Genomic DNA, 10810 nt, shown 5'->3' on the forward strand with positions numbered 1-10810 from the left:
CAAGAGGGGGGAGCGGGAGAGGGAGAAGCAGACTCCCTGCTGAGCAGGTAGCCTGATGCGGGACTCGATCCCGGGACTCCAGGATCATGACCTGAGCCGAAGGCAGTCGCCCAACCAACTGAGCCACCCAGGCGCCCAACCTTTTAGTTCTTAAGTTGATCCATAAATTTAAGGTAAACTCAATAAAATTCACAAAGATACTTATCAGAAAAAAAGAGATAGGAGAGTTTAGAGAATGTATGTTGATTCATTAGAAAGAAAAATTGTCAATGTAGGGGGAAGAGAAACAATAATATAGGGGCAAAGTCTACACAGAGGCAAGAGGGAATAGTACCATGTGCCCAGTTGGGGGGGTCGGCCTTGGATAAGCGGCTTGGTTGACCCTCCGTTATTGTAGGAGGGAAGGCAGAGAAAGCCAGGATAGGTGCCAGGAAGTTGATACAGGAGGTCCCATCCAGTGGCCTTTATTTGCTCAGAGAAAATATCTGTTGACTACTTCTGCATTAATGAACATAAAATATTTGTGTAATTTAAAAAATAACATGCTGATGTTATTTTTGTGAGGTGTGGATAGATAGTTTCAGATTGTGAGAAGGCATGTTTACTTGGTATGGTGGTTAGTAGAGAGTCAGGGAACAGAGAGGTCAGGGGGTCTTATAGATCATCATTTGGATATTGACAGAAGTGGTGGTGGATACATAGTTGGGAGCCTGGTGCTTGATTCCTCACTGAAAATGAATGAGGGGGAAATGACCATGAGATTGGCATTGTCAGCTGGAAATGCATAGATAGAGAAATAGAAATAGGCCGTGAATTAGGCTATTAAAAAGAAACAACACATGAAAATGAATTGACACTTCCATGGATCAAGTTCCCATTAGAAACTTTTGAACATGAAATTCCACTCCTAGGAGGTTATCCTACAGAAAGAAATCAGGCAAGTAGCAGTGTTTTAGGATATAAGCCAAATGTTCAACTATGTGGAATTGAGTCAATAAATATGGCACTCCCATTCAATGGGATGCCCTACGAACCTTTAAAATAATGTTTCGGGGCACCTGGGTGGCTCAGTCATTAAGCGTCTGCTTAATAAAATAAAATAAAATAAATAAATAAATAAATAAAATAAATGAAAAAAATAAAAATGAACCCAGGGTCCTCTGATTGAACCCCACATTGGGCTCCTTGCTCAGCGGGGAGTCTGCTTCTCCCTCTGCCACTCCCCCTACTTGTGTCCCCTCTCTCTCTGTCTCTCTGTCAAGTAAATAAAAATCTTTAAAAAAAAAAATGTTTCAACAGGGACACCTGGGTGGCTCAGTCAGTTAAGCGTCTGCCTTCGGCTCAGGTCATTGTCCCAGGATCCTGGGATCGAGCCCTGCATTGGGCTCCTTGCTCGGTGGGGAGTCTGCCTCTCCCCCTGCCTGCTGCTCCCCCCCTGCTTGTGCTCCCCACCCTCTCTGACAAATAAATAAATAAAATCTTTTTTTTAAATAAATAAAATCTTTTAAAAAATTAAAATAATGTTTCAACAGTCTGTTGACATATTTGCAATCATTTGGTAATAAATTAATAATGTAATATTAAATTTTTCTTTAAAACAGTGCATAGGTATTTATGCATAGGGCAAACATCTGGAGCAGGGTAAGTACCAGAATGTGGCCAGTGTTTATCTTTAGATAGGTAGTAGATTTATGGATTATGTGTAGTTGTTTTTGCTTCTTTCTGTGTTTCATATTTATTTCTATAATGAATATGTATTATTTGTATAATTGGAAAAGCAAAGGGGCACCAGGGTGGCTCGGTGGGTTAAGCAGCCAACTTTTGATTTTGGCTCAGGTCATGATCTCAGGGTCGTGGGATTCAGCCCTGCGTGAGGCTCCGCTCCGGCCTCCACATGGGGCTCTGTGCTCAGGGTGGAGCCTGTTTGAGATTCTTCCTCTTCCTCTGCACTGCCCCCCCCATGCACATGCTCTCTCTCTCTAAAAAAAAAAAAAAAAAATTTTAAAGAAAAACAAAATATAAAATGAAGGCACTGCACTTCCAATAATAAAGGTTTTGAATGCCTCCTTATTGTAGATAAATTAAATCTTTGTCTTTTTAGAGCTTCTCTCTACCCCTGTTATTTTCCCAACTTTATCTCATGTTCTGCCCCTCTGGGTGTACTGATCTGGAATCTTACAGTTTTCTTCCTTGTTCCTCTAACTTGAGATGTGTTGTCTCTCCTCCCTTGCCATCTCCCTACCCCTGTCCTCAACCCTACCTCCATTTGCCAGGTAAAAATCATTCTTTTCTCTCACAGCCCATGTCATATCCCACTCTCTCCAAGAATTTGTCCTATATTCTTTCAGTCTGAAATTCTCTCCCTACTGGGATTTCCCAGAAGCCTACATTTGCACTTGGTTTTACCATTTGTCACAACTTGCACTGAATTAATGATTGTTGTCTTTTACTCCCCTCGGATTGTGACTTGCTGCAGGGCATCTTCTACTTTCGAATCTAGAACTATCAATGCATTGAACCTGGTTGGTACACAAAATACGTTTTTCAACACATTTTAAAAATAAATGACAGAACAGGGACGCCTAGGTGGCTCAGTCGGTTAAGCATCTGACTCTTGATTTGGGCTCAGGTCATGATCTCAGGGTCGTGAGATTGAGCCCCGCATCGGGCACCATGCTGGACGTGGAGCATGCTTAAGATTCTCTCTCTCTCTCTCCCTCTGCCCCTCCCCCTGCTCTCTGTCTCTCAAAATAAATAAAATCTTTTTTTTAAAGATTTTATTTATTTATTTATTTATTTGAGAAAGTGTGAGAGAACGAGAGAGAGTGAGCGAGGTGAGGAGCAGAGGGAGAAGCAGGCTCCCTGCTGAGCAGGGAGCCCAACGCGGGGCTCGATCCCAGGACTCTGAGCCACCCAGGTGCCCCAAAATAAATAAAATCTTAAAAAACTATATATGGCAGAAAAACACAAAGAGTGAACCTTCATTTAAACTATGGATTTTAGTTGAAGATACTGTATCAATATCGGTTCATCACTTGAACAGATATACCAATCCAACAAATGCAAGGTGCTAGTAATAGGGCAAACTGAGGATAGAGGGGAGGAATGTATGGGAAATTTCAGCTCAGTATTCCTAAACTGCTCTAAAAAATAAAGTAATAAAATATATAAAGCTCATTCATTATTGTATCATCGTCTCATGCCCATATGTTCATCAGGTGAAATCTATTCACCACTGTTTATTATAGTTGTTTAAACCACTTCTGGAACGACAATGACTTGAGCATGTTTCTGCCTTTTTTTTTTTTAAGATTTTATTTATTTATTTGACAGAGAGAGACACAGCCAGAGAGGGAACACAAGCAGGGGGAGTGGGAGAAGGAGAAGCAGGCTTCCCGCGGAGCAGGGAGCCCGACCTGGGGCTCGATCCCAGGACCCTGGGATCATGACCTGAGCCAAAGGCAGTCACTTAACCGACTGAGCCACCCAGGCACCCATGTTTCTGCTTTTTAAACTTGTGTTGTGTTTGCAGTAATGGTTTCCTTTTCTCACAGGTGGATGCGCTCTGTGATAGCTGCCATCGCAATAGACCCTCAGACTCCTACGCTAGAGTTTCATTTGGCAGTATTTCTTCTGTAGTGGAAGGTGCTAACTACATTGATCACACAACTTACTTCTCCCTAGATGTCATTTGTAAAGGTACAGTTTACATGTTTTAAAATTTAAAACTAGGTTTTACCTATCTTTTAATTTTATCGATTGGCACTGGAAATGGTTACAGGTACCATTTCCAGGGTCAGATTTAGAACATGCTATTTGGCAAGAGGATTTTTGGATTGGAACTACTTCTAGTGTCCTTGGCTCCAATCAGAGGCTCTCTGATACTTGAGGTGGGCCTTTGGAATTGAAAATAATGTGCAGCAAGGGACAGATACATAATGTTCTTAAAAACTCAGGCTATCATTTGTTGACGTTTCATTTATTGGATGTAGCTGCTAGTATTTGTGTAATTTTTCCATTCATACAGGCACTGAATTTCTAATCTAACTGAAAAACATTACAGATATACAGGGCTATTCTTTTTATTTTTATTTTATTTTTTTAAAGATTTATTTATTTGAGAGGGAGAGCAAGTGGGGAGTGGGGGAGAGGGAGAGAAAGAATCCCGAAGCAGATTCCCCGCTGAGTGCGGAGCCCCATGTGGGACTCGTTCCCAGGACCCCGAGATCACGACCTGAGCCGAAACCAAGAGTCGGATGCCCAACCAACTGAGCCACCCAGACGCCACACAGGCATACTCTTTAAAAAAATATATTTCAAATGCCTTAAAATAAGGTTTGGAGATAGCCTTGCACCTTTCTGTTGGTTTGCAAACTGGCCCCCATACATGGAGGGCAAGGAGAGACCAAAGAAAGAGGTAGGCCACTCCTGATTGGTAGGTGGCCGGTGTAATAAGCAAGGGAACTTACATACAGGGCTTGTCTGTGGGGGGGACCCAAAAGGAGTAGATCTCTGCACCCACCTGCCAGAATGTTAAAAGTTTACATAGATGCCTTAATTGGGTTCAGTCACATACATTGTCCAGATGGTCTCGGCCACACCTTACTCTCTAAAGGCTGCGACCTCCAGCTGTGGGAATATATTCCCAGGACAGGGCAGGGGGTGAGGAGCCTCGGAGCCCCAGGGTCCCGCTCATAGGTCAACTGGTGGTCACGTCCTCTTGATGACCTCCTCCAGCACTTTCTCTGTGTGTGTGTGTGTGTGTGTGTGTGTGTACTGTTGTTGAATTCCACTTGTAATTATCAGGTCTATCATTTTGTTGTCTTACGCCTACAGCAATAATTTGTTAATTTGTTTATGCTATTTGAGTTTAACTCAGCTTGTGATGGAGTGCTAGGTATTGGCAAGACAAGACAAGTAAGACTTTATTATTAAACCCTGCCTGTAAAGAGCTCATAGTCTAATTGGGAGAGGTGGGCACATTAAAAGAACATGATGAAAACAACACCACTGAGCAGAGAAGACAGAATGACTACCCACTATGGGGAGACTTGGGGAAGGCTACCTGGGTAAGATGGTTTCCCAGCTGGACTCTATACCTTCCCAGCCTCTGCCAGGCTGGCTTTGGAAAGATGAATAGAAGTAAAACTTTTGTACCTGTTTAAGCGCAACCAGCCACCATGTAGCTTGAATATAAAAGGGGGAAGTTAGTTCAGCTTTCCACTGAATTTTTCTGGGTTTTAAAAGCCAGGACTTGACCGTAGTTGGTGACCGTGGAAGTCCCCAAAGATGATTATCTATTGGCAGCTGGGATTTTAAGACACGTTTAGCTAGAAATAGCCAATTCAAGGAGAAAAGGCCCCTGGGATGGCTAAGCTCCAAAGTCAATTTCCTGGTCCCTCTAACCGTGCCGACAGGGACGCACCACCAACCATAGCCTTGCTAGGAGAATTCTTCTCAAGATGGTAAACACTTGAACATGTTTGTAATGCCAAAGGTAGGGATTGAAGGTGCAGGAGAGAGCAGGAAGGACCGATGGAACCAGGGCCCTGAGGCATAAAGAGAGGCCAGGCCCAAAGCACAGGTGAAGGGACTTTCTGCTGCAAAATAAATTGAGCGAATCAGAGTAATAGACCTCTCGAGGGTGAAAAAGAGAGTGTATTAAAAAGACCTGAGCACCTAATCAGTCATAATTAGCATTGTTAAAATAGCTGCTGTTAAACTGATTATGAAACCTAATGAAAATGACAAAAGACAAGTTCCAATTTAAAACATAGCGGGAAGGGTGGCGCCTGAGTGGCTCAGTCGTTAAGCGTCTGCCTTCGGCTCAGGTCATGATCCCAGGATCCTAGGATCGAGCCCCGCATCGGGCTCCATGCTCAGCGGGAAGCCTGCTTCTCCCTCTCCCCCTCCCTCTGCTTGTGTTCCCTCTTTCACTGTGTGTCTCTCTCTGTCAAATAAATAAATAAAATCTTTAAAAATAATTATAAAACATAACGGGAGGGGCTCAGTCGGTTAAGCGTCCAACGTCCAGCTCTTGATTTCGGCTCAGGTCATGATCGCAGGGTCATGAGATCAAGCCCATGTTGGGCTCCACGCTCATTGAGGAGTCTGCTTCAGATTCCCTCCCTCTCCCTCTGCCCCCCCACCCCACCACACAAACACACTCCCTCTCTCTCTCTAAAATAAATAAATAAATCTTAAACCAAGAACATAATTGGAATTGGGGCACCTGGGTGGCTCAGTCGGTTATGTGTCCAACTCATGATTTCATTCATGAAACATGAACATGAACTCATGTTCGGCTCAGGTCATGATCTCATGGGTCCTGAGATTGAGCCCCACCACCAGCTCTGCCCTCAGTGGGAAGTCTGCTTGGGATTCCCTCCCTCTGCCCCTCCCCCCATCTCTCTCTCTCTTAAATAAATAAATATTTTTAAAAAACATAATGCGAGGGCGCCTGGGTGGCTCAGTCGGTTAAGCGACTGCCTTCGGCTCAGGTCATGATCCTGGAGTCCCGGGATCGAGTCCCGCATCGGGCTCCCTGCTCGGCGGGGAGTCTGCTTCTCCCTCTGACCCTCCCCCCTCTCATGTGCTCTCTCTCTCTCATTCTCTCTCTCAAATAAATAAATAAAATCTTTAAAAAAAAAACATAATGTGAATCCAAAAGACGGGAAAATTGCATTAAATTTTCTTGTTCCACGCAACGGGGAGTCAGCGTATATTCTTGCTGATGTTCATGCAACAGAATATTTGAGTGCCTGGCTCTGTTCCAGGTACTGTTTTTTCCTAATATTTGCATTCTAATGAGATAGATCTCAGATGGGTAACCAGTAAGTGTGCCCCCGCCCCCTGCCAAAAGAGAGTTCCAGATTGTTCTACTCTCCAGGAGCTGTGATAGTACTACTGGGAGTGGGATGGGGTGGGGTTTGCTATTGAGAGCAGATTAGGGAAAGCCTCGCTAAGGAAGAGCCTTGGACCTGAAGGAGAAGAAGGAGTTAGCCGGGGAATATATTCTAAATCAGGGAAGAGTCGCTGTAAAAGTCCTAAGGTGGGAAAATCGTGGCCTGTCGTGGGAACTGAAGGGAGGACAGGGTAGTGTGGTGAGTATGTGAGGTTTGACCTGAATGAGGGATGATAGGAGATGGGGTTCTAAGTGCCAGTAGGATCCAGATGGGGTACAGTCTGGTCCTGTGTGAAGGGCATAGTTTTTTTTTAAGATTTTATTTATTTATTTGATAGAGATAGAGGGAGAGCACAAGCAGGGGGAGAGGCAGAGGCTGAGGGAGAAGCAGGCTTCCCGCCGAGCAGGGAGCCCGACGTGGGGCTCGATTGCAGGGCCCTGGGATCATGACCTGAGCCGAAGGCAGCCTCTTCACCGACTGAGCCCCCCAGGCGACCCTGAAGTGCATAATTTACACTAGATTTAATCCTATCGAGAACCTTCTGAGGTAACCTTGATGCAGTCAGTTCTAATAGGATGGGATAGTGACAGAAACGACTATAAGTAGGTTGAGGAAGGAGTGGGAAGTGAATATTTGGAGACCACGTGGGACAGGAGCATGGGAGAGGGAGTGGGTGAGCGTGTGTGTGATTCTGTGCACGGCGTGAAAGTGTTTATAGGTCGGTGGATGTGCTCAAATGGGTGCTTCGGGGCCCAAGATCCCCTTTGTTTTGACCTGCTTCACAGGATGGTGGTGATCAGCCCCATTTTGCAGGCAAAATGTGAGAGTTTAGGTCCATGAGTGTTTGCTTGTGGGAGATGGTTAAAACATCAATAATGGGTCCAAGATTGTGTTTTTTATGTGAATAAACAATAAATCTTAACCATTTAGGTGAAGGATGCTAAAATGGAATTGAGCGTTCAGCCTCAGGTCAGGGGTAGGGAGTCTACCAAGTACAAAGCTCTCAGTGTCCCTTCTTACAAGGACACTAATCCTATCAGATTGGTCCCTTCCTTATGAACTCATTTATTTATTTTTTTTATTTATCTCTACACCCAACATGGGACTTGAACTCATGACCCCAGGATCAAGAGTCACAGGTTCTATTGACTGGGCCAGCCAGGTACCCCTCCTTAGGAGCTCATTTAATCTTAGTTACTTCCTTAGAGGCCCCATCTCCAAATACAGTCACCCTGGAGGTCAGGGCTTTGACATACGAATTTTAGGGGGACACATTCAATCCACAGCCCAGATGAATTACATAATTCACGTATGCATCAGCTTTCTTGGAAAATTAATTCATTACTCATTTTCCCTAAACATGCATCTGTTCTTTTGCTCATTGCTGCCAAAGGGGTTTATTGAAAACTAAAAAAGGAGTTACCAAATCATTAAACAAATAAATAGTTATTAGGTTTATACTATAGCAAGAACATTCAGACTAATCTCTACACTGCATGACAAGACATTGGAGTTGAGTTTTCCTATAAATGTTTCACGTAAACATAACCTAGAGTATCTCACATTTCCCAGCGATCCTCCCAACTTGATAGCCTGGCAGAATCTTGCCATTTTTAGGCTGTGGTGTGTATTTGGGGCTGACTATGTGCCAGGCACTGTTCTATGAGTTTTATAGGTACTGATTAATTCTCCCTTCAACTCTCTGTGGTAAGTCCTACAATTATGCTCTCATTTTATAGATGAAGAAATCAAGGCACATAGAGGGTAAGTAACTTGCCCAAGGTTGCAAGCTGAGTAAGCGGCAGCATCAAGTTTTGAACCCAGTGTGCCCCGACTTATGTACTTCCCTGTGTCTCCGGAGGGACTTGTGAACATGACCAATGGTTTAAGGAATCCCGTGCTGCTCTCAAAGAGCTTGGCCTGTGAGGCCCAGTTGAGGCTTTTCCCCAACAGACTTTGGGAAACCAGTGAGAGAATCAATGCCTAGAGGATTACAAACGTCCTTTCTGACAGGAAGACTTCCAGGTTACCTGTTTTAAAAGGTTCAAAATATACTTTCGATGTAACAGAAATTATTTTAGGGTCTTACAACGTCAAAGTAACTGTGAAACTGAACATTACCAAGACTAAGAGATCATTCCAGCTCAGTTTCTCTCCGTGGCTGTTTTAGGTTTCGAGCCTTACCAGGGGGACCGAGTAGAAGTTGAGTTTTGCACCCAGTCGGACACGTTGAGCAGAAAGGCCCTCTCGGTGAAGCCTCTGAGACATAAGCATGTGCATGAGGTAGTCTGTCTGTGTGTAGCTCTTGTTATTTGGTTCTGCTTCTCCTTCCTCTAATGACCCTTGCTGCTGCTCGGGATTCCACGGGGTGTGTTGGCAAAACCATTCTTTGCCAAAGAGGAGTCTCTTTCCTTATTGAACAGGCCGTGCTTCTAAACGGACATAACCTGAGAATAATATACAACACACATATAATTAAGATCTCAATTAGGTAGTCTACTTGGGAGGTATTAAAATGCCCCGAGAGCAACCAGAACAGACAATAAATCGTGTTGAGGGAATTGTGGGGGAAGAATGAATGGCATGGTGGGGCGGGGGGGACCAGAGCCTGCAGTAAGTGCTGGGTGTGACTTGGGGAACGGACACTGGAAATAAATGGGAAAGTCGGTCTGCACAAAGGGACAGATGGCGCTTGGGATGTGACCCAGGAAGTGGAGAAATGGCTTTTTGTTGGCCACCACATTCCTTTCTCGCTCTACCCCTTTCACTCCCTCAACCATTGCCAGAGGGGTTAATGGACATTGTGTGGTGTGTTTAGTGCAGAGTTTCTAATCCTCAACCAGGGCCAGGTCTGCAGGGCTTCTGACTTAGCGTCTGTGAGGTAGGGGTCGCCATGGGTCATTGTGCAGAGCGCTCCCTGTGTTTCAAACATGGCGGCCGGGGTGGGAATGGAGCGACCTACAGAGTAAAGCGAGAGCGAGGAGGTGCAGGCCGGGTTACAGCGGACCCTGCTTTTACATCAACATTTCTATTATCTGTAATTACAGGTCTTCATTACTAGCCTACATGGAAGAAATGGGGTGATAGATGATAGCATTTTTTTCACCTTGGAATCTCTGAAACTGCCTGATGGATACACACCTCGGATATCTGACGTTGTTAACGCTGTCGTGGTGGAGAGCATTCAGTCCTGCTACATTTGGAGAGCGATTTCTATGACTCTAGTGAAAAGGTGGTAATAAGAAAACAGCATTTGTATGCCCTGTGCCGCTTTTCTTCTCTTGTCAGCAAAGGGCCTGGTTTGAATGCGTTTTGTGAAAAACAGCTTAGTAAGCCTCAACAGTTAATTCAAGCACAACCTTTCAAGTTCCGTGTAGGTTGGCTAAATGGAGTGTACCTTCTGGAGAGTGGCCAGCATTTTCCATTATTGATTAAAGACATTTTCATCTTAATCCTTTGTAATAATCTTATATTTGATTTTCTCTTTTTAGTGGATCTGTTTTTTTTTTAAAGACTTTATTTATTTATTTGACAGAGAGAGAGAGAACATGAGCGGGGTGGGGGGAGGGATGGAGAGGGATAAGTAGACTCCCTGCTAAGCACAGAGCCTGATGCAGAGTTCGATCCCACAACCCTGAGATGATCGGAGCTGAAGTCAGATTTATTTGAGAGAGTGAGCGAGAGAGCACTAGCGGGCAGGTGGGAGAGGGGCAGAGGGAGAGGGAGAAGCAGGCTTCCCACTGAGCAGGGAGCCCGACTCAGGGCTCGATCCCAGGACCCCGGGATCACAACCTGAGCCGAAGGCAGACGCTTAACCCACTGAGCCACCCAGGCGCCCCTAAGAACCTTTATTTTTAAAACACAATGTGCACCATAAGTTGTTTGTTTTTTTTTAATCTGAGTTT

At 44.6% G+C, this 10810-nt stretch overlaps 1 non-coding gene across 1 annotated transcript; it reads left to right on the forward strand.

Moving 5' to 3' along the window:
* The first annotated feature begins 3560 nt into the window (after positions 1-3560).
* LOC115943593 (uncharacterized) lies at positions 3561-10314 on the forward strand. The gene is made up of 3 exons (XR_014141475.1): positions 3561-3699; positions 9076-9188; positions 9953-10314. It is a non-coding gene; the product is annotated as an uncharacterized LOC115943593 (transcript).
* The last annotated feature ends 496 nt before the right edge of the window (positions 10315-10810 follow it).

Source organism: Leptonychotes weddellii, chromosome X (genome assembly GCF_054177405.1).
Source record: "Leptonychotes weddellii isolate Sample4059 chromosome X, ASM5417740v2, whole genome shotgun sequence".
In the NCBI taxonomy this organism is placed as follows: domain Eukaryota; kingdom Metazoa; phylum Chordata; class Mammalia; order Carnivora; family Phocidae; genus Leptonychotes; species Leptonychotes weddellii.